The sequence below is a fragment of the Canis lupus genome, chromosome 32, assembly GCF_048164855.1.
Source record: "Canis lupus baileyi chromosome 32, mCanLup2.hap1, whole genome shotgun sequence".
NCBI lineage: Eukaryota > Metazoa > Chordata > Mammalia > Carnivora > Canidae > Canis > Canis lupus.
In genome coordinates, this window is record NC_132869.1 from 8049647 (window position 1) to 8074870 (window position 25224).

At 38.7% G+C, this 25224-nt stretch overlaps 1 long non-coding RNA gene and 1 pseudogene across 4 annotated transcripts in view; both read left to right on the forward strand.

Annotated features, from left to right (window-relative positions):
* Nucleotides 1–12466, forward strand: part of LOC140622688 (uncharacterized) — a 56942-nt gene extending 44476 nt beyond the window's left edge. For 2 of the 4 annotated variants that reach the window (XR_012022378.1, XR_012022379.1), the window contains exons 3-5: nt 1034–1232; nt 2005–2129; nt 7292–7852. This is a non-coding gene — a long non-coding RNA (uncharacterized lncRNA). The other 2 variants (XR_012022382.1, XR_012022381.1) reach the window with 2 other exon arrangements.
* A 4563-nt stretch (nt 12467–17029) lies between these two features.
* LOC140622584 (ribosome biogenesis protein NSA2 homolog) lies at nt 17030–24333 on the forward strand (annotated as a pseudogene).
* Nucleotides 24334–25224: the final 891 nt, after the last annotated feature.

Consider the following 25224-nt stretch of genomic DNA (forward strand, 5'->3'; position numbering starts at 1 on the left):
CCAAGACTCTCCTGAGAGCTTCAGGAGATGAATAAGACGTGGCCTATGACTTCAAGAAGCTTATAATTGTATTGTAGAGCTCAGATATAGGCATACGGAGAAAGAGCCATAATGAATAGAAGATTATGGTAAGTACCAAGTTTGTGTCCACACAGAACTTGCTAAGGGAATTCAGAGAAAGGAGAGGTATCTCTGTTCAGAAAGAATTAATGAAAAAAATAAAATCTGTGCAAACCTTTTGATAGAATTTTGACAGGAGAGCTGAAAATTAAAGGAAATGCGCTAATGTGGAGAAGTAATTAAAGTGGTCTTTAGTTGTATCTGTGAACATATTTTGTAGGATATGTTTGAGAGGCAGCTTTTCAGCATGAAAGTGGATGCAAATTTTTTGGAATGTTCTACTTTGCTTTACCTTTATTATATACAGAAAAAGAAATATGACAAAACACATTTTTAGTCAAGTAATGTAATATAATATGAAAAGTACTGATATTGTCAACCTGATGATCAGGATATATTTTAATGGTTTTGGTTGTTATTGTTTTTAGATAATATAACTATAAAATGACAAAATACTGTTTTCCAGGATTTTCGATGGTTCACTGAGTTGTATCTTTTAAAATCTCTGCTTCTTTCACTGTAACTTGGAAAACTTTTCCATATTATAAAATGTACTTCCTTACATCCCTGTAAGAAACAGACTGTGTTTGGAAATCCACCTTCCACTTGAATCTACAGTACTATGGCAATGTGGGTTTATGTGGTCTGAAAGTCTTCTCTATTTGTGCTGTGTAATTTGATTCTCATCCAAATTTGTAAAAATGTCTAGGCCAGAGATGTGACAAATTCTTTACCATGTCATCATCTCAAAGCTCTATACAAAGAGCTGAGGATCATGTAGCACACTAGATGTGGTGCGCCACTGGGTGTAAATTCCCTGGTTGTATCTTGAAAGCAACCTCTATTTCCATAGCACAGTTGCAAATCGAAAGTGAACTACTATTTTTTTAAAGATTTTGTTTATTTATTTTAGGGAGAGCAAGAGAGAGTGTGAGTAGGGGAAGGAGCAGAGGGTAAGGGAAAGAGAATCTCAAACAGACTCCATGCTGGGTGCGGAGCCTGACATGGGGCTCCATCTCACAACCTTGAGACCATGACCTGAGCTGAAACCAGGAGTCAGACGCTTAACAACTGAGCCACCCCAGTGCCCCTGAACTATTTTTTGTTTAGTGGTAAGTACACATTTTTGAGTGTGGTGGTGAGATGACGTTGCTCTTCATTCATACCTTGCATCACTTTAATCTGATTGTTTATTCCATAAGAAAAGTATTACCATGTGGAATATTCCCTATTGTTTTTACCTCTTGCATTATTCACACTAGTGCCAGGGCAGATTTATTAATACTAGTCTGCAAATATAATTATTCCACATACTCTGAGAATTTACATCCTGGTATACACAACACAGAGTGATAAAAGTAGCACAAGTAGAAGGAAATCACACTGTCTATTGCATTTTTCCACCTATAATTTCTAAATGCATCCAAATTGCTCAACAGCAAACCTTTACTCAATGACTACCATGTTTGAGCACTGCATCCCAGAGATAAAGAACTCTACCATTCTTCAAAGAACCTAGCAACTAGCTGGTAAAGGACTGATACATAGGAAACACCAGCAAACATACAGGCATTCTATAATGACATATTAAATAGAATGGTACAAACTTTTCCTACTATAGACATGTGCAATCCAACATGGCAGCTATTAGACACATATGGCTATCAGGTACTTGAAATGTGGTTATTGTGAATTGAAAATGTTATGAATGTAAAATATACACTGGATTTTAAAAACATAATATGACAAGGAGAATGTAAACTATCTCATTAATAATTTTAGAATATTAGTTACATATTGAAATACTATTTTGGATATGTTGGGTTAAGTAAAAATACTATTAAAATTAATCTCACCTGGTTTTAATTATTTTTAATTTTTTAGCCTAGCTGTACAAAACTTAAAATTGCAGATGTGGCCCACATTTATTTCTGTTGGACAGCCACTATACTCTTTAAAGAACAGACCAACAGCAAGTGCTGAAAAATCTGAAAAACTGAAAAGAACAGGTGAGATCTCAGCTGGGTCAAACCTTCCTTCATGTCAGGTGGTTTTGCATTGGCATTTTGATGGATCTAGCTAAAAAGAAGTTTCAGATGGCTGTACGCTTGGTTTCAGTTTAGTTGGCTATTTTGTATTTCAAAGTTGTTTTGCATATAGTTTTTTCTAGTTATCTCAGGGTAAGAATGGCTACCCTGAGCATTCTTATTTTCACTCCAGCAGCCCATCTGCGATCTTGAACAAGAGCCAGTGGTCAAATTGTAATTTTACCTTGCCTTATAATACTAGGAGGAGATAGGTCATGGAAGAAAAAAAGAAAAGTTTTAAATAGAAAGAGCCAGAACTAGTTTGTGGGATATTCTTCCAATCCTGAGATGTGTAAAATAATAAGTGGAAAATTCAAGACTCATTGAAATCTGGTTAAGAATATACTTGATTAAGCAGCTTATATAATTATATAAGGCACATTTGTTTTCTATGTTAATGTGAATCATGCAAAAGAGAATTTAAGAATTTCTGTGTTTGTAGATATAAGACTCCAAACAATGACTATGACCATGGTAAGTCATCTGTTTTTGCATCCCAATATATAGGGTTTTGTTTTGGCCCATTCAACATGCCTTCTCCTGGTTCCAGATGATGCAACCCATCAAAAATGCCATGGACAGAGCAAAATGGACCAAAACTTTTCTAAACTATTAATAAAAAAACAATTTTTGATAACCATGCTATATGAAAGAATGGATTATTGTTCTCTTTTATTATAAAATTATTGTCATATGAAGAAGTCTACAGCCAAAAAGGAGTATGTTAGAGGAGGTGTCAGACAGTTAATACATAGAAACATTATATTATTTTTCTGAGTTTTGTGTATTTGTGGTACTTGTATCCTTTAGGCTTTGTAATTTGTCATGATTTCTTTCTTATTCTGCAGAAATATGCAGTTAGACCTAAGTTAGCATTGTAAATTTTTCTTACATGTAGCTTCTCAAATTGTATATGTGTCAGGTATAAGATGTGGACTCATCCTTGGGCTGTACTGTATTCCTTCACAGGCCTCACTGTGGATTCTGGGGAAGCATATATTTATTTAATATATGAAATATTTAAAGGTCACAAAACTCTAAAGCATATGTAGAGGGAAAACCTACTTATTATGCTATTGATTCTTGTAACTTCCTTTGCAAACAGTGGATCAGACAATGAGCAACTAGAGACCTAAAGCCTAGACAGATACTATATTATCTATCCCAAATTCCACAACTGAGGCTGATGATCAGGTTCATTGCCACTGCTGAAAGATTAGACTGCCTCCTACAGTGTTGTGATGCAGAAACAAGATGATGGCGAGCAAGAGAGAGAAACACTGAGTGAAGGAGTGTGGGAAGAGGTGAAGGAAAGAAATGAACATTTTATTGAGGGCCTGACTCTGTCAGGTGTTGTGTTACTCACTCTCACATGATTATCTTAGTTAATGAATCTTCAAATGTCTGTAATATATAAAGAAATATCTATGATGTACATTCTTATTGCCTGATTTTATGACTTCCTCATAATCCAGCAGAGAAAGAGAGTAAAGAAAGAGGTCTTTGGAATCACACTGAGAAAGTTCAGATATTTGGATCATGAAAAAAAATCACCCATTATATTGAGTGACAGTATAGAGAGATTTTTCTTGAGAGTATAAATACTTTCTGCTCTGGGGAAATATCACCCACCAACCCCAAGATGTGTAGTCAGCCACTGTGCTGTAAGATGCATGATCCAGGTTTGCAAAAAGCAATTCTCTTCCTATTCATTTAAGAAAGCAACTTAATTTAGATTTAGGAATACATATTTCAATAATCATAACATTGTGAGTCAAGAGTTCTGGTTCATGTTTCTTGAAATTTTTTTCATGTTTTCCCGAATTTAGCATCGAACACTGGGAGCTACATAATGATTTTTTAAAAACTGCCAACTAGATTTCTTAGGATTCAAGGAAACATGTTTTCCAGGGGTGTTCAAAATTATATTTATACCCTGGATCAGTACTATTGTTTTGTGATGTTTACCTCCAGTGACTGACTGGGCTATATGGTCTATCTGTTCAGTGGTTCAGTGCCATCTTGAGTGTGAAGGAGCTCCCAACAAGAACTTTGAGGAGATATGTCTGATTCTGCAAGTGTCTCTTCCATATGTTTTTTATTTTGTATCTATACTGTATAAGAGCATATAATAGTTTACATAACAGAAGATATGAATTATATCACCCCCTGCCTATACTCCATGTCACTACTTCCTAATGTGGCTTCTTTGGAACAGGTCTTGAAATTGTGTTTTTGATTTTGTGGGCTAGTTACTTTCAAATTTTGTTTGATGACCTCGTTATAACATTCTCTTTCTTTTTGGAAATTAGCTTCAAGTATTATCAAAGGCTCTCATGCCATGCTATTTTTTTTAAATAAATAGAACTTAATGTAAATGATACATATGTAAATAGAATCATAGGTGAGCTCCAAATGCAAGCCATTTTGAGTTGAACTTACAAACAGGTGAGAAAAGTTTAAAGATGAGGAGCCTGCAATTTGTAGATACTTGGATCTGGTCATTTTTGTTTCTTTGGAGGCTTCTGTTGCCTTCAACGTAAGGAATCTATTGTGCATGGTGTGAAGATAAATTGCAGGCTGGACAGTGATGTGCCTGCTTCAACCAGGGGTGCCATCCTCATAGCATTCTCTCAGATGGTGCCTGACACAGAACTGGTACCTAGTGATTATTACCTCAAGGTAGTTTAAGTGTCCTCAAAAGCAAATAAACAGCCATGTTAAATATTTACCTTGAAATAAATGTCATATCTCAACAGCAGAGTGTATTTCTGACATTACAAATGGAATTTAAAGAAGAAAATAATTTTTAGAAACCTATTGTATAAGAACATTTTCCGCAAGACTTTCTTTTTCTGAGGGGTACCTCCACAAAGTTATAATGGGTTTAATAAACTTCTAACTCTCTGGATGGAAAGATTTAATCCAGACATTCACATGGTTTTATAGCCAGAAGCATCAGCCATGAGTAATTATCAAAGACAACTTAGATACCAAGAATTTGGGCTGAAGTGGATCAATGAATTTTGTTCAAGTGTCCAGTTTCAATGCAGTAAACTAAAGACATCCAAAATGATGTCACTATAGCACCATATTCAACTTCTTAAAGTTGTTTTTTCACCCAGGAAAATTCTGAGAAGTTGGATAACAGGATATTTGTTCACTGACGTGAGAAAGAGGACTGGCATTGGAGAGTACAATGAACAGTTATTAAATTAAATATCAGTATCCAGTTTTTCATAAAAATTTCAAATGATATGGGGCACCTGGGTGGCTCAGTTGGCTAAATGTCTGATTCTTTGTTGGGCTCAGGTCATGATCTCAGAGTTTCAGATCAAGTCCAGTGTTGGTCTCCATGCTTAGCAGAGAATCTGCTGGGGATTCTCTCTCCCTTTCCCTTTGCCCACCCCCTACCCATGCTCTCTCACACTTTCTCTCTCTAAGATAAATAAATAAAATATTTTTTTTAATAAATAAAATCTTAATTTTTTTTTTTAAATTTCAAATGATACATTTCAACCCCAGTACTTTTTGGAGCTTTGAACACCGGAAAAAAAGATTTATTTACATAAGTACATTACTTAAAAATGTAAATATTCACTTTTTTTCATTTTCCAAATTTTGTGCCAAGAGTGAAAACTTTAAACAAGCACAGCTATAAATTGTTACACCTTGTTCCATAACAGCTCATTCTATGGATTATTCACTGATTAAAGCTCTCTGCCCTATAGTGCTGATCCCCATTGTGCATGCTTCAAAATCACTCACTGCAACCTTGGTTTAGAGACATGGCTCTTCTCTATTCTGGGGAGTTTCATACTTATCACACAGTGGTAGTACTTAATGTATTTTTAGTTAATGCATAGGAAGAAGTGAAAGTCTTCAAACCTGTTGGTATACATAGTCATGTCTACTATACAATAAAATAACCTGAAATTTGGCAAGTGGGTCATTTTTAAGAATGTATTAACCTAATTTATAACTTTATTGCCAATATTAGTTGCTGTTCAATTTTCATGTTTGTGCCTCCACCCTGGGTGGAAACCAAGGCCATGCTGGCATAATATCCAGTAAATGGCTCTATGTGCAAGGAAGAAAGAAATGAGTTTGTTGGCATATGTTTCATGGCATGCTGCTAAAATTTCATTTTCATTTTTTCAAAATTGCAAAATAATCAGGTCGAATTTTCTTAATTTTGACTACATTAATTATGGAGTATCTTTTGTGAAATGTATTGCTTAAAAAATACCAATTGCTTCCAAGTTTACGATCTTTCATTTGCCATTTATTGGGGATTGATGCTACCAGAGCTGAAACTAGACTCCACCCTGTTGGAACCAGTTTACTGTTCTTTGCTTTCTGTCTTGAAGGGAGGAATTTAGGTGTGATGGGTTTGTTTGGACTTTTGAAAGATTTGATCTTATCAACCTTTAGGATCATTTGTTTCTGAACTCCAGACATCAAATAGAGGTAGAACTATTGATCAGATGATTTGAAGTCATGGATATGGATATCCAGGTAGTAATTATTTAAGTAATTTAAATAATTTTAATTATTTTTGCAGTATTTAAATAAAGTAATTTTAAATAATTTTGCAGTATTTAAATAAAATCTAAAAAAAATAAATTTTTCCTCCCAAGATCTTCCATTGTTTGGAGTTTATTCTATTTTGTTTTTTGTTTTTTATTTTAAAGATTTTATTTATTTATTCATGAGAGACACACACACACAGAGACAGAGGCAGAGGGAGAAGCAGGCTCCATGCAGAGAGCCTGCCATGGGACTCGATCCCGGGTCTCCAGGATCAGGCCCCGGGCCAAAGGCAGGCGCTAAACCGCTGAGCCACCCAGGGATCCTCCCAAGTTTTTCCTAGTTTGATATGCTCACAGCTATTCGCTTTTTCCATCAGGGCATCAATTTGGACCTTTCATTTAGCACTGGTCTCAACCCTATCCCTATAGAACCCCACTGTCCCCAGTTTAACGACACATCGCTAAAAGTTGCTTATTATTAGTCAATTTGAGAATAATCCTAATGTGACAGAATCTTGCCAATGTCTCTATTCATTTTTTTGTTTCCAACAGAAATCCTGGGAACTTGAAGGAGCTGCTTCTAGCAATCTATTAAATAGTCTTCATGGTATATCCTGGAAAGAGGATGGCATGTTTTTGCCATTGTAATTTGCTTTAGTGTAAAATTATGCCACTTGGAATGAAGCTTTCAAGATAAGCAATCATCTAGTGCACAGAGGAGGGGAGGACTGGGACTCCTAGTTTGCGGAACCCAGTGCCATCTTTATTACCTGAAGCTTTTTCTTGCCTTAGTTGCCTCCAGGCCACCTTACTTGCCATCCAACTTTGTAGAAGTTGGGGGAAAACAATAACTCATTTCTATGATGTAGTGAGAATGATATGAAATTACAGATATAAATGATTTTGGAAATCAAAATAATTTACATATAATTCTTTTATAAAAAGAGGACTTTGCTGATGCATTCTTTGAAGAATATGCATTATGGGGGGCACAGATACTTTTTACTGTTTTGCCTGCTTCTTACAATGTTAACGGCACATGTGTATATGGAATGCATGGCATAGGCATGTCTCATTTGTAAAATAAAATATCTGAAATGTTTTATTTTTAAAGATTTTATGTATTTATTTGAGAGAGAATGAGTGGGGAGGAGGGGGCAGACGGAGAGGGAGAAGTAAACCTCCCACTGAGCAGGGAGCCCAATGTGAGGCTGGATCCCAGGACCCTGGGATCATAACTTGAGCTGAAGGCAGATGCTTAACTGACTGAGATACCGAGGTTCCCCTGAATAAATAGTTTAATAGAAAATTCACTGCTATGTCATACATTAAGTTTCATAGTGCAGAGTTCCAAGATATCTTAGAGAAGTTACCAGAACAAAGGTAGGCTCTTCTAGAAAGGAGTGCAAGTGCTCGTGCTCTGCAGGCACACAGTCCCTCTTTTATCCTACAGCTCTTTAGTACCTTCAATTCCCCCTCTTCCTCTGTCTCAATTCCCAGGATAGTTCACCAATAAAGGCTTTTTCTATCTTGGTGAAGTGGTGACTTACCTTCCCTATTTGCAGTATTTAAAATTCTGAGTATCTGACCTGGAACCAGTGTTATAATTTTTTTCCTTTTGCACTCTTTTATCTGTTTTCTAGGTTTTACCATTCTTACACAATAGCTCTCATATATAAATCCCTTATGGCCTTTGTAGATGACATGTGAGGAGGTCAATATGATGGAGTTGAGCTTTTGCAAAGCCACATGGAATGGTACACTCTTTTAAGAATTAGGCTGTCAGTACCGAGGGGTGGTTTTTTTTTTTTTTTTTTTTTTTTTTTTTTGGAGACGGTCAGGTAGGTGCAGCTCCTGGAAAAGACACCAGATGCCACAAAATTTCCAGAACCCGAAATGACCCAAAGCAAGTCCAGTTTGTAGATTCATACATTCACATACAGCAAACTGTTAAGACCCTGAGGTGAGATATACACTTTCTGATACAATAGCCAAAAAATTCACTTAGTTCTGAGCATCAGCAGTAAATGGACTGTTTTCCCTCTAAGCTCTAAGATCTGGCCCTGGAGTGGGAGGTTTACGACTCCAAGAGAAAGATGGAGGAAATCATAGTGACCTTCAGGCTACGTGAATTTACGCTGCCACTGTCTTTCTATTCCTCGTGTAATAGAAGTTATTCCCTACCCCTACTCTGTGTGAATGAGAAAAATGCCAAGTAAAAGCTTTAAATTACTCAAAGACATGCAAACAATTCAACATCCAACCTTTGCAACAAAAAAGCAGTTTCTCTTGAGATCTGTGAGAAAGGGGTTGAGAAAATGCAAATCTTTATTAAAAGGAAAGAATGAGAAATTTCTAAGTCCTATGGATACACAGCATGAGTCTCAGAAAAGGGTCACGAGGATGGTTAAGGAAACAGGAAATTTTATATCTTGTGGAAGATGGCCAGAAAAAAAAAACCAAAAACAAAACAGAAATAGAAAGTAGCTTGATGGAAATCTTTAGCTTTTTGAAGGCTATGGTGAAATCTGCCAACTAATAGGCGAATAGGAGGTCACACTGTGAAATTAATAACCAGTAAATTTAGAACAAATAAAGCAGAAATGCTTTTGCACAGCATTTAAGCAGCCCATGGCACTGACAACAGCAGGAGGTCAGGGAGCTAAATGCTGCCGAACCAGAAATGAAGAAGTGCGGAGTATCATTGTCATTCTTGCCACCGTCATTTGCAGTTAGTTGGATGATGATTCGGGTGACTTCATCCTTTGCTTTAGAATTTAATTATGATTGCACTTTGTGGAAAGCTAATAAAGATGTAAGACAAACAGCAAGAGTGGAAGTAGATAAGAGGCCCCTCTCCGTGAGCCCACAAACATACTGAACGCGAGAAAACTATCAGATGATACAGACAACCGCCGAGTTTCAAAATCTTGCGGAGACGTGGGTAGGCTGTACCTGGAGAAGTTTTCTTTCAAACTTCCCATCTTCGGCACGATGACATGCAATAATTCTTGGGAAATTAAAATTTCTTTCAACTGACATGATAAACTTGAAGATTTTTAATTTCTCCACTTTCCCAAATTCAATATTTAGCAAGTCCTTTTTTCCTGCTCTGTTAATCCCAGCTGGAACCCCACAAACATGCCTTTTGGGGAATACTGGGTTTGCTGCTGCTGCTGCTGCTGCTGCTGCTGCTGGTCTACAATACCTTGCCTTACAATACCTTGTGTTTCATAGCCCAGGAGGGGCAGCATTACAGGTGGACAAAAAAAGATCCCCCACCTAAGATCATCAGTATATCAGTATATCACGTACTGCAGCTGCCAGGCCGAGTCTCAGCTCTAAACATGTGCAATTTTACAAAATAAGTCTTAAGTGTCATTTTTAGTTTTATTGGTAACTATAATCAATGCTTAGCCATTATCACCATTCTTTTTATGCATATAAGGATCTGTGGGTACCCCTTCTTACTTTTTCACCCCAGCATATTATTGTCAGCTTGAGTTAATGTTCAACCAGAAATTGCTTGGTGTGATGGGGAGGCAATAAGATAGAGACATTTACTTTTTCATTAATCTCCTCCTTGCCACAATTAGCAAAGGTGTAAATATTAACGCCTCTGATCTAGATATGAATTGAAACTATTATTCATAAACTCGTTGCCACAGAGACCACATTCTTCAAAAAACAGTGACACCTGACCATTTCACCCAGTGTCTTCATTTGTTCATATTTTGGCTGCTAAGCATTCCACTTCCCTGCTACTGTAATGGAAACAACCAAGCTCCATTAGTTTGTATTATTTTTCATTAACTTTAGAATCTCTAAGGTTGAAATTGAACAATGTGTTTTTCAGTTGTTCTTTTTTTTTCTTTTCTTTTCTTTTTAAATGCAGTTGGCCTTTTTTCCTCCCTTAAATAAATAATTTTTTTATTTCAGTATTTTCATTGTAATCATGGTTATAATTGACAGCTTTATAATACCGGGGGGCATGGTTGAGGTCTCTTTCTCTTTTCAAACACTCCTCTCCATCCACAGCCAGGGCTGTTTTCCTTTGTTTCTTTGCTGTCTGAGAAGAGGCAAAAGATCAGAGAGAGTTTCTGGCGGAGGTAGAGTATTACATTCCATTGTAACTAGTAGTTTACATAGACTGTGCAACTAAATGTTCTGTGAAAACAATCAAAAATGACTTTTCCTTTTCCGGTGCACATCCTATGTTTTCAGAAATCTAGAGGAAAAATCTTATGGTCTTGAAAACCTGAAATATTTTGTATCCACTTTTTAATTGTTGATGTGCTGATGTCAAACCACCACGCTGGGTATTTTTAGTGCCTATCCCCATGACTGATAGTGTGTGTAGAAATCAGAAGTAAGGGTATCACTCCTGGCAGAATTGGAGTGAATTAGAAATTCTGTTTTCAAGACGTTTTAAAATATTCACTTTTTAACCTCCTTTTAAAGCTCCCTCTTGCTGTATTTTGCAAGGGTGGGGATTTAATGCATGATGCCTACACATGTGTACATAATATTCTCTACCTTTTGTCTTTAATATTCCTTGGTTTTTAATTATTAAAGATAAGTATTTGAATTATAAATATTCTAGTTATACAGGAATAGGCAAAGCAGGCATATACCCTCAGGCAAAATTCTTCCATTATCCATAATCCTTCTGCCTCCTGCCTCCATTTCTCTGCTTCCTATCTTTATGTCGCCTCAAAAAACACACAGAGGCATTCTTTTAAACCCACCTTCTCCTCCCCACTTAAACCATAGAAATCCCTTCTCAATATGTATAGGGGCCTCTTCCTTGAAGTGGGATGTCATACTTGTCCTAAATATAATAAAGTGCTATCTTCAAGGCATTTCTGCATCCAAAACACTCCCCAGAAACCTGCCGAGCCCTCCCATCTAACCAGTCTGAATGTCACAAATCATAGCCCAGAAACTGCTTTATAGTGAATCATTAACATTGTCAGGAATGACTTGGCAGAGAAAAAAAAGCTTTCCATTAGAGAACTGAGGGAGAATATACAAATGACAGCATTGTCATTCCACTCCTATTGTTTTATAAAGCTCTGAACTGATTAGTAAGAGTTTATTACAGGGAAATATGACTGTGAATCTCATGGGTTACGCTAGGTGTTTTCATATCTTCCTCTTACGTTTTAGAGCTTCATGGATTATTTTAAATGTTTTGTTTTTAAAATTCTGCTTGCAGTGCTGAATGAAGTTTTATAGGATGAATAAAAGTGCTAAGAAACAGATATGTACATGTGTGCAAAATAGCTGACCTGATTATTTGTAAGTGAAAGCCATTTTTGTGGCCACTTGTCTGGGATCTCAGTCTTCCTGACTCTTTTGCCCAGCAGGGAGGTGACTAAAAGGATCAAAATGCTGCATCAAGGATCAACAAAGGTGAATCTGCATGAGTGTTCTCTGTCTTTGAAGGTAGGTCATGTATCACTTTCTGATGTTGGAGGCCAGTAGAGTTTAGAATCCTTTGTTGTTCTGCGTTTATCTGAGCTTACATCCTGTCCGTCAGAATGGCTGACCAAGAGTTGATTACCTAATACCCATCTACCCTTGTAGAGTGTGGTGGATGTAGCTGGACCTACGAGATCTTCGAGATGGAGGCACTCATTTCCCAGGGGCCAGAGTGCTCCTTGCCGTTGTTTACAGTCAAGCACTTACCTAAAACTTGCCCTTGGCCAAGAGAGGCTATCTTCTCCAAAGTTTCAGTCCTGCCTCGGGTCCAGCCTGATCCAGGGACTAAACCTGGCAAGATTTCTGGTGGGTCATCCCAGCTTCAGGGTACCCAATGACTGAGGCTGAGCCTCAGGCCTCTGCTGTGATTGTATCACAGTTCAGCATCTCTCAACAAGTCTTTTTTTTTTTTTTTTTTTTTTTTACCTTTCCCTTACAAACATCATATCTGAGAGCATTCCCCAATAAACCACCTGTATGCAAATCTCAGGCTCAGAGTTTCTTTTCACAGGAAATTCAATGAATGGAAGTTGATACTGGGGATGATCCTAGGAGGCAGGCTCTAAAACGGGATTTTGGAATTGAGTTATCTGCTGGCTGGCTGGTAATTAGGACTCCATCACTGGTAGTAGATATGGTATCGATAGCTCTGGGATGTAGCCATGGTGCATTTGTTAAAACTTTTCTTGATGTTGAATTGTGATGGGATATTCACGGAAGAGAAGGCATTGCAAAGTGTAATATCTTAGGTGCTTGAGAGCTTCGGAGTAAATAGTAATTAAAGGACTATAGAATTGGATAATTTTTGCTGCAAGTTACCCAGGCATTGGAGAAGACATGAAAGGCTGAGGGTGATTAATCACCAAATTAAGGTGAAGTATAAAAGCCAGAGGGCCCCCTTGGCAGCATATAAAGAGACTCCCATCTCTTGCAGCTGCAAAGTGAAAAAGCTGAGGATCTGACTCAAAACTTAATAGGAGTAGATTATCTCAAGAGATGGTTGAATTTTGAGTCTGAGTTGTCTCTATCAAGTTTGGGGTCCTGATTGGGAAGGAGTAGGACCCTGAGCCAATATCCTTCAAAATACTGAATGCCCCCCAATTTCCCTGACCCTTTGAGCCTGCAGAAGTGGCCCACTTTTCCCTGTCAAAAGCTAGTGTTCCTCCCTTATCTGAAGAAATGCAGAGGCTTCTGACCAGTAAGATAGCATGTGGCCCTTCCCTCAGAAGCTATATTCACCTCCCCTCCTGGTTACCAAAACCATAATGAGGATTAAAGCACAGCACATTCCAGCTGGGAAAGTGGTGGCCTTGATGTGCTAAAGGATCCAGTCAATATGTACTTATGAGACCCAGGAGAGTATGTTTAGAAACTGGATCCCAAAGATGTTGAATTAAGGGGGCAGAACATAAAGTTGGAAAGGAGAATTTATTGATAAGAGAACACTATTCTGTGATAAGGATGTAACCCTCTGTCAAAGACTCCAAGAAAAGAAGCTAATATGCTTCTGTGATGGTGCTTTGCAGTTTATTTACTTTTAAAAAAGATTTTATTTATTTATTCATGAGAGAAAAGGCAGAAACACAGGCAGAGGGAGAATCAGGCTCCTCACAGGGAGCCTGATGTGGGACCGATCCTGGAACTCTGGGATCATGCCCTGAGTTGAAGGCAGATGCTCAACCACTGAGCCACCCAGGCATCCCGCGCTTTGCAGTTTAAAGAAAGCAATGGCCCATACCAAGTGAAGTAAAGTGCCATGGATGATGGTAAGAGCCAGAAATGTGGGAATCCTATGGTAGATATAAGCAAGGCCAAAGCCCACCATCTGAATGTGTTCCATGGGAGGGCCTAAATGAAACTCTGTTTTCCAAAATAAGGTGTTAACTAGTGGAAGGGACAAGAGTATCATTGAAGTGTTCAGTGGCTATCTACTTTAAGCCAGGGCTCATCATAGGAGATTCTACTATAGACACAGTTTCCGTGATAGTAATAGGGATGGTAAGATACAGATATAATAGAAGCCAGAGAGTAGCATTTGATCACCAGCAGCAAGGTATGTACAATTGTCATAATGAATGACAAGTTTGGAGTAGCAGCCAGGGAGTCCTCACTAGTAGAGAGCTACAGAGATGGTAACAGAATCCATATCACTAGGGACAAGACAGCTGGGTAATTGATGAGGAAACTGCTCAATCTATAAAATTAGAGGAATACAGGAGTGGGTAACCACAATGAGAGCAACTCCTCCAATAGTAAGTCATGATCTCTTGCCCAGTTTCTGAGCCAGTTTTCAGAGCCCAAATTCCTGAGAGAGGACCATAAAAACTACATACAGGGATCCCTGGGTGGCGCAGCGGTTTGGCGCCTGCCTTTGGCCCAGGGTGCGATCCTGGAGACCCGGGATCAAATCCCACGTCAGGCTCCCGGTGCATGGAGCCTGCTTCTCCCTCTGCCTATGTCTCCGCCTCTCTCTATCTCTCTGTGACTATCATAAATAAATAAAAATTAAAAAAAAAAATAAATTAAAAAAAAAAAAACTACATACAGTAATGATTTTCTTAGTCCCTTCCCAAAGGGACTTTAGGGTTATTTACTTGAGTATCTGCTCACTGGAGAAGGCTACTACCTAGACATTTTGATGGCTGTTGACCCAAATCCAAAGCATCGTTTATGACCCATTAGCATGAGGATATCTAAAGCTAGGAAATAAAGTCCTGGCTCAGGTGTGGGCTCAAAATTGGTCCACTGGGTCCAATTTTCTCAGTTTCAGCATATATACTTAGAATAGACATTTATTCATATTTGGTGGTATTCCCACATCTGTTCCTTGGTCTGTGGGATTAGACCCATTATAGCAGGGAATGTCAAGTGGAAACCTTTGGGATTGCTTCCCCTCAGACAATTAGCAACTAAAACAGTTATATACCAGAGTGAATGGCAAAAATTAGTGCCACCATTGAAGACCTAAAGGACGAGGGATGGGGGGCTCTATCATATCTTTATTTATTTCAGCATTCTGACCCTAACAAACACTAGACTGATGCCGGAGGATGACATTGGACTATTACAAACTCAGCCAAGTAGATGCAATTGTAATGTTGTACTAATTGTGCTATCTTTGCTAGACCATATTTCCCTGACCTCAAGTATAGGGTAGATCAAGAATAGATCCAAGAATTTATTAACTGGTGAATGTGCTTTAATACCTATCTGGAAGGTACAACAGAGCAGTTGGATTCATGTGGGCTGGACAACAATGTACATTTACAATCTTTCCTAAAGCCACATCAGTTCTTTAGTCTTATGTCATAACATAGTCTAAAAGGACCTGGACTGTCAGAAAATGATGCAGAGCATCACTGTGGCCCACTATATCAATGACATTATGGTCATTAAACCAGATAAACAAGAAATGGCAAGTATGTTGGAAAACATGAAAAGACATATGTGCTCCAGAGAGTGGGAGATACACACTTTGTGAAGATTTAGGGGTCCACTGTATCATCTGGAGATGTCAGAACATTTCCTTCAAAGCAAATGGACAATTATACCTTGCATATCTCACAGTCCCTAGTAGGTCCCTTTGGGTTCTGGAGATAGCATGTTCTATACATGTGAGTATTGCTCTAACCCACTTACCAGGGAACACTGAAGATGTCCAGATATGAGTAGAACCCTGAATGGACTGCACAGCACATCTGGACTGCAGTGCAACCAGCCCTTTTCTTTGGGCCATATGACCAGATATTAGAATTATCTAACAGTGGTGGGAAAAAATGTCATGCAGAGTTTATGGTGAATCACAATAGGAAAATCATACCATTAAACTCATGAGTTCTGAAGAAGGACTATATGCTCCACAGTAGAAAATTTCACATCATTTGAAAAATTGCTTCTTGAGTTCTACTGGGCCTGATACCGACCATAGGACACCACGTGATCAAGGGGCCAGAAGTATCTGCCCATCATGATCTGAGCTCCAGATAATCTACTGTGAGATGGAAGTACTACATTTTTGGTCAAGAACTGGCAGAACCAGAGGATGATCAAATGTCTTGAGCAGATGGACCATATTCCCATGAACCCACCCACCACTGTTATATCAGTGCCTCTTTTTTAGCTCACGTGGAAGCCTACGAGGAAACAACACTTTTGATTAGCTGATCAAGAAGGAAGAGGACTCTTTTGGTTGGTTTATAGCTCAATATGTGAGTGCATGCTAAAAATAGACTGCTGCGGTACTAGAGCTGCAGGGGGCTTGCCCTTAGAGCCTGTGGTAAGAGGAAACGCTCCCAGGAGACAGAGCTTTCAATTGTGTACCTGGTCATTCACTTTGTGTGGAAAGAGAACAAGCCCTAGTTTGGAATATATATGGATTCACGGACAGTGGCAAAATGCTTGAATGTTTGGCCAAGGTCCTAGAAGGGGAGAGACTGGAAGGATGGGCTCAAAAGTGTTGGAGAGCAGGCATTTCATGGATATATTGGTATGGGCACACAGTGTGAAGACCTTTATATTACATAGTGATTCTTACCAGAGAGCATCTACCATGGAAGATGTACTAAATGACCAAATAAATGGAACAAGCCAGTGGACATCAGCCAACCTCTGTTATTAGTGACCCAAGTGCTGGCACAATGTTTATGTGGTGAGAATGGGAACTGTGCCTGGGCCCAGCAGCACAGATCCCGCTCACTGAGGCTGATACGGCAACTACCACCGCCAAATGTCAAATCTGCAGACAACAGGGATGGAGAGAGCCAAACGGAGTCTCTCATGTCAAGCAGAAGCCTGTGTTAAGCAGCGATGCAAGCAGTTAAGGTGCTGCAACTAGGAGATATCGCCAGGACTGATGTCAGCTGACACCCCAGAGCTGATAATGAGCAGAACCAGAGGAGGTCTGCAGGGACCCAAAACTGATTAAATCTCTTTAAAAAGTGAAGAATTTTGGCAGCAAGCTGTCAAGACTCTTCTGTCAGACAGGTTTGACCACTTAAAAAAGGCAACTGCCGCCAAAGGCTCTGCCCGATTGATCTCTGAACAGAACCGAGATCCTTCACTGCTGGAACAGAAGAAGCAGTAAGTGCTGAGAGCTGACCCAGAGCAGACGAGGCCTTATCTCAACTGTGTGCCCACAGAATGACTTTGCGTTTGATTCCTTAGCTTACTGCACTCTTCTGCTATCTGGTTTGTCGTGTGGTTTGTCTTCTGTCCTGCTCTGTGTGCTGTGTAAGAAGCCAGGTCTAATCACATGGTGAAATGTCATCGAGTTTGGAACCCTGAACCTGCTTTTTAATTGTGATTTAGCTTTGCTTTATGAATGAATAAAGCTGACATTGTAGGAAGACACAACTCTCGTGTGTGCCTTCATAGTGTGTTCATGACAAGAGACCACTTAATACTAAGCCCTCAAAATAGAACCATTCCTTAAGATCAATCATCCACTTGTTAGCAATGGATAACAATGGATCCCTTTTACCCTAGAAAGGCAACAATTCATCTTGACTAGAATAAGCAATGTTGCAGATTTGGATTTTTTTTTTTTTTGTCCACAGGGCCTGTATCAGTTTTTTATTCTTTTTAAAGATTTTATTTATTTATTCATGAGAGACACACAGAGAGATAGGCAGAGACATAGGCAGGGAGAAGCAGGCTCCATGCAGGGAGCCCGATGTGGGATTCGATCCTGGGTCTCCAGGATCAGGCCCTGGACTGAAGGTGGCGCTAAACCGCTGAGCCACCCAGGCTGCCCCACCACCCCCCCATCAGTTTTTCAAGTTGCATTGCAAATTAACAGCAAATTTAGTGGCTTAAAAGAACACACAGTTTCTGTAGGTCAAAAGTCTAGGTATAAATTAACTGGGTTTTCTCCTTCAATGCCTTACCAGGCTGCACTGCAAATAACCAGGGCTCTGGTCTCATCAGTGGCTTAATGAGGGAAAGATCCATTTACAATCAGTGCCACTATCTGTAGCTCTAAGAGTATTTAATGTTCTGACACAGGATGCCACATCATACTGTCTCAGGTCAGAATTATGTGCGGTGGACACATGACCGGGGGATTCACTGGCCCTATCTCATACTATCCAGAAGATGCTGGCCCATAAAGCAATGAAACAGCTTCTGGAATATATGCCTAAGGCATCAGGTTGGAGATGATACCCTGAGAAGATGAGTCACCATCCTCCATGAGGCAGTAGAAACCAATCACCCTAATTAATGGCCATTTTATGATGCAAGGCTACATACCAAAAAGGTAGAGTACACAGGCCTAGAAACCAAGAATAAAAGTAGGAGTGGGTTGTTTTTTGTTTTGTTTTAAACCATCAGTGCAGTGACCTACTTGCAGATTTGTGTTTCTTGTCCCCAGAACTCTGTAGGTCTTGAGGTCCTAGTTCCCCAAGGGGGGACACTCCTACCAGGGTAAATGGTTAAGAGACCCATTAAACTTGAAGGTATGATTGCCTCCTGGTTACCTCACATACCCTGGCACAGGAAATTTCTGAAATTCCATTACAGGAAACATACATTCAGCACTCTTTTTGGTACTCTCCTGCCCAATGTTGACAGTAAATGGACAAGTGCATCAACAGTCTGAGAAGAGGGCAGCCCTGGTGGCACAGCGGTTTAGCACCGCCTGCAGCCCAGGGCGTGATCCTGGAGACCCTGGATCGAGTCCCACATCAGGCTCTCTGTATGATGCCTGCTTCTCCCTCTGCCTGTGTCTCTGCCTCTCTCTCTCTGTCTCTATGAATAAATAAATAAAATCTTAAAAAAAAGTAGTCTGAGAAGAGTATAGTGATTGGGGACTCAAAGATGGGGCTCTATCAAAGGAAAAGAAAACAAAAACTCAAATAGACATCTGTACTCCCATGTTCACAGCAGCACTATTTACAGTAGCCAAGACATGGATGCCACCCTAAGTGTCCATGGACCGACAATGGCTAAATAAGTTGTGGTATATATACAGAATGGAATATTATTTAGTCATAAAAATTAGGAAATCCTGCCATTTGCAACAATATGAAGGGCACCCCCTGAGGAGTATACTAACTGAGATACATCAGACAAAGAAAGGCAAATACTGTAGGATCTCATTTATATGTGGAATCTAAATTTTTTTAGATTTCTTTTCTTTTGAAAAGAAAACCCCAGACACATAGAAAAAGAGATCAGACTTGTGGTTACCAGAGGTGGGAGTGGGATGTGGAGGGCAAACTGGGAGACAATTGAAAGTGGTCAAAAGGTAGAAACTTTAAGTTATAAGATAAATAAGTTCTAGGGATGTAATATATAACATGACAACTATGGTGAGATCTGCTATATGATATCCAGGAAAGGTGTCAAGAGAGTAAATCTTAAGAGTTCTCATCACATGGAGAAATTATTTTTCCTTTTTTCCCCCATCTTTTTTTATTATAGCTATAGAAGATGACGGATGTTAACTGAACTTGTTGTGGTCATCATTTCATAATATATTTAAGTCAAAATTTTATGCTATATATACCTGAAACTCATAAGTGATGTCAATTACATCTCAATAAAATTGGAAAAAATTATATAGGCATTCATATGCTAATAAACATATTCACAGATGACAATCATGGGAAGGAATTAATTTACAGTAAGAATTGCAATAAGTTCCACCTTCACTTTTTTTTTTAAAGATTTTATTTATCCATTCATGAGACATTGAGAGAGAGAGAGAGGGGCACAGAGACACAGGCGGAGGGAGAAACAGGCTCGTGGGACTTGATCCTGGGTCTCCAGGATCACACCCTGGGCTGAAGATGACACTAAACCGCTGAGCCACCTGGGCTGCCTGCGGTAAGTTCCACCTGCAGGTTTTCTTGCTTTCCAACCCTCCTACCCCCCACAATGGGGATCTGATCTGGGTCACTTTCTCTCCCATTCCCACTGGTAAACTAGTGACCAATAGGTATGATAACTCTGCATAGGATAAGTAAAAAGTGGGTCATCAAGGAGGGAGGGAGATGGTAAGTATTAATCGTGGCTGTGAGACTAGCTATAGAGTAGAGTGTAGCTCATCTCACAAAAGTTCCTCTTAATAGTTCCTTTAGGAGAAAAGATGAACTAGAATCCTGGAGGATTCTACTCCCAGACGTGGCAACTTACTATCCGAAGCAAGTGAATCTGAATGGTCAAAGAAGTCGACTGTAGTGGATGCTGGAGTGTGCTGCCCAGATTCCTCCTTTAGGACAAAAGACACACTTTCTCTAGTTTCCAGGTATGGTGCTGGAAACTAGATGATTCACAGCTGATTTCAATCCAGGGTTGTTTTATGCCGAAGGCAACCACCTTGTTGCAGGCTCTACTCTCTACCTGGAGGCAGTTCCCACCCAATGAATGATTGGTCAATGCAGGGATATGGAGGTCTGGCTCTTCTGACTCAGGCATCTTTGAAGGGCTTTTCCAGATTCAGCATTCTAGTGGGCCTCTGTTGCAGTCTAAGCACACACATCTCCCTCTTCTTACTTCACTCTCTTGCAAGTATGGTGCTGGAGAACAATTCGTCATAGCACCTGCCTCTGTTTCAGGTCTGCTTTTGAGGAACATGACCTGCAGAATCATGGGACCCCCAGAGTAAAAATTTTTGATAGAATGAGCTAGATCATTTAATAAAACAAGCTGTTTAACCATTCACTTCTCTTCACTGATTTGACTGGCTAATGTTCTGGAAGGGCACACTGAGCATAAACTCTTCTATGAGAATACTGTCATAAGTTACTGAAGGTCTTTTAAGGACCACTCTAAAACTCAGAGTATTATTAAATGCTTTCCTTCCATTTTGTTTGAGTGAGACAACATATGAGAATGCTAAGAAATGTTGCATTTTCTCTGCTAAGAAATGTTGCATTTTTCTCTGCATATTAAGTATAATAAAGGAAGCTGGTTTGATCAATATGTTTGTTTTGTTTTGTTTTTTTTACAAAACACATATTACATATATGCTATAAATTTACCACCTCCATAAAAGACAGCTGCTCCAAATTTTGCCTACTTAGCTGTCTGTGAAGATAAAAATATATTGAAGCACAAGTGGTTAAACACAATAAAAGAGTGCCATCCTCTGTAACACTCAGCCAGGCCAAGGCAGACAGAACTAATCCGATTTGACACCACCGAGGCCTACCTCACCATCTTGCTCTTGGCAGAATTCCTCGTGAAGTTCCTATGTGCTCTGCTAGAGCAAGGACCATAGGATGGAGTTCACGGATTTCCTCCAGTGCAAACGTGTAAGTCAGACTTTATTCCTTGAGCTTTCTTCACATTCTAGTATAAGATTTTCATATGAAATTTTAGTTAGATGTAGGCATAGGCTGGATGAAAATGAAAGAAGATGAAAAGCATCCCAAGGGCGGCATTCTCTGCTGGTAATCAATCGGGTTGCATCACCACATTTTTGACATGCTTCTCCAATATGATACAGAGAAAGACTATGTAGAAAATTATCATGCAGATTCACTCAACCTAAAAACATTACTCAGAGAACTGGCTCTGTAACATTTTGATTTCTTACTGGAGAATAAAATGAAGTGATTTATTCCTCGTAATATTTCTAAAAATATTTTACTTTGGTCCCTATAGTTAGAACCAAAATTCCTGCATAACAACAAAAAAGTTGAGTGTTCATCATTCTTGTATCTTAGAGCAAGACCAGCTTTTTATTTGAATACAAAGCCACTTGCAGGATATTTTATCTTTTTTTAAAGGTTTTATTTCCAGCTATAAAAATTATATATGTTCATGGTGTAGATAATTAGGAAAATACAATGCAGCCACTAAATGCATTTTATGATCTTTGAATTATGTTGGAAAAATGCTTGTGTTATAATATTAACTGGAAAAAAGGATAGAAAATTGTATATATTATATATACAGCATATACTATAATTTACCTGTTTCCCTACTGTGACAGACATACGTGCTTTTTCATTATTCACGAATTAAAATTCTACTGTGATGAACATTTTTGTGCATAGCATTTCCCACATTTTGGATTATGTTTGAAGGATGTGGTGAATTATTAGGTGAAAGGAATGGGCACTTTAGCATTTTACCATTTTTTTAAAAAATATATTTATTTATTTATTTATTCATGAGAGACACAGAGAGACAGGCAGAGACACAAGCAGAAGGAGAAGCAGGCTCCTTGCAGAGAGCCGAATGTGGGACTTGATCCCAGATCCTGGGATCACGCCCTGAGCCAAAGGCAGAAGAGTTGATTGAAAAGTTTTTCTGAAATGGCAAACTTACGCTCAAGAGAATACATCTTAAAATGACCTTTTAAAAAATCTTTCTTTTCTTAACTATATAGTGAACATGTAACATTAAGATGTACATGTTAATTTGATACATTTATATACTGCAATATGATTACCTCCCACAGCCTTAGCTAACATCTCTATTACGTCACACAATTATTGTTTCTTTTTTTTTTTTTTTTGGTGAGACCAATTAAGATCTACTCTCTTAGCGACTTTGAAGTTTAGACTGCAGTATTGTTAATATAATCACTATGCTTTGGATTAAATCTCTGGGACTTACTTATCCACTTGTTGCAAGTTTATACCCTTAAAATAACATCACCCCAGTTCTTCTCCTACCCTTTAGCCCCTGTTAATCACCATTCTATTCTCTGTTTTTACAGAACTTATTAGCATAAAGTTATCAGGTTCTATCCAGGTCGTCACAAATGGCAAGATTTCCTTCTTTCTCATGGCTGAATAATATGCCATTGTATGCATACCACAATTTCTTTATCTATTCATCTGTTGATGGACATTTACAATATTTCCATATCTTGACTACTGTAAATAATGATGCAATACACATAGGAGTGCAGACATCCTTTCAATATCCCATTTTCCTTTCCTATTTATCAGTAGAAATCTATCTCAGCTTTATAGCGTGTACTATATATATTTTAATACCACTTTGAGAAGACAATGCTTTGTATTGCAAATTGTGAGATATAATCTATTAAAAAAGAATAAAAAGAATAACAAAATAATAAGGCTCTCAAAACAAACTAGTTTGGTTACAAAATCTCCAATGATTTCGGAGCTCGCGGGCCAGGAGCCCGAAGCTAGAGAGCCTCTAGGCGCCAGGCAGCAGTCACCAGGCCACAAAATGAATATATTGAGTTACACTGGAAGGCTATGGCTATCGTTTGGATTACCATGAGAAAAAGAGAAAGAAAGAAGGTCGAGAGGCTCATGAACGTTCAAAAAAAGCAAAAAAGATGATTGGTCTGAAAGCTAAGCTCTACCATAAACAGCGCCATGCTGAGAAAATACAAATGAAAAAGACTATCAAGATGCATGAAAAGAGAAACACCAAACAAAAGCATGATGAAAAGACTCCGCAGGGAGCAGTACCTGCATATCTACTGGACAGGGAGGGGCAGTCCCGAGCTAAAGTACTTTCCAATATGATTAAACAAAAGCGAAAAGAGAAAGCGGGAAAGTGGGAAGCTCCTTTACCCAAAGTTCGTGCTCAGGGAGAAACAGAAGTATTAAAGTCATTCGAACAGGAAAGAGAAAAAAGAAAGCATGGAAGAGGATGGTCACTAAAGTCTGCTTTGTTGGAGGCGGCTTTACTAGAAAACCACCTAAATACGAGAGATTCATTAGGCCAATGGGCTTATGTTTCAAAAAGGCCCATGTAACACATCCTGAATTGAAAGCCACCTTTTGCCTGTCAATACTTGGTGTAAAAAAGAATCCCTCATCCCCACTATATACAACTTTGGGTGTTATTACCAAAGGTACTGTCATTGAAGTGAACGTGAGTGAGTTGGGCCTTGTGACACAAGGAGACAAAGTTATTTGGGGAAAATATGCCCAGGTTACCAACAATCCTGAAAATGATGGATGCATAAATGCAGTCCTGCTGGTTTAACAGCGGTTTCAGACAAGTAATCCCTTATAATTACTGAAGACTACACACCCGTCAGGAAGACCATCATTGTTGTGGTTCTGGATGCTAACAAACAGCCTTACATATCTACAGTCATCAAGACATTTATTCTACTGTAAAAAAGTTGAAATAGACATTTATTAAAATAAGTGGTCTTTAAAAAAAAATCTCCAATGATTTCTATGAACTACTTTTCTTCACTCTAATCAATCAAAATGTACTTTATTTCCAATGAAGGTAATGTAAGAGGAGTGGGGGAAAGAAGGTAAGATAGAAAGGTATCCTTCTGAGTTGGTTCTTCAACGTGATGGGAAAAAAAGAAGGGAGGCAGAGGAGCAGAAAAATAAAGTTCTTTTAGTACTGAGCAAAAAGATCTGTGTTCTCTTCGGTTTACCATATGCAAAAATTCCTTTCTCCTTTTGTCACCCCTGCAAAATATCCTGCTAATTTCTAGGTTGGAAAAGTCTCTCTTATGGAGTCTATATCAAGAGACCAAAGCAGTCTTGTAAACAAGGACACATATTTTACATCTACAGAAAGGTATTTACAAGGCCTTCCTCAATTATGAACTCCATTTGAACTACCAAACTTCAAGCAATCCAGTGCTTTCCTCTACCTTGTGTGTCCTTTTAGCAGATTGTTGTGTTTGTGTATTTGATCACACTATATATTGATCTGATAATTCCAACCTTTAAATAATAACATCTTAGAATGATGTGAATATAGAACTTTCAAATTTTATAAGTATGATCCTGGTGCAGCATATATCATGTCATAGGTACTCTGCAACCATTTTTCATGAAGAATTACATTAATAGGGTTCTAGGTAAAACTAAACAATTGGCCAACTCTTTTTGGCCCATATATATATATATATATATGCACAAACTTTCTTTTAAAAAATCTTTTATTTACTTATTCATGAAAGGTACAGAGAGAGAGGCAGAGACACAGGCAGAAGAAGAAGCGGCGAGCCTGATGCGGGACTCAATCCCAAGACCCAGAGATCACGACCTGAGCCAAAGGCATATGCTCAACCACTGAGCCACCCAGGCGCC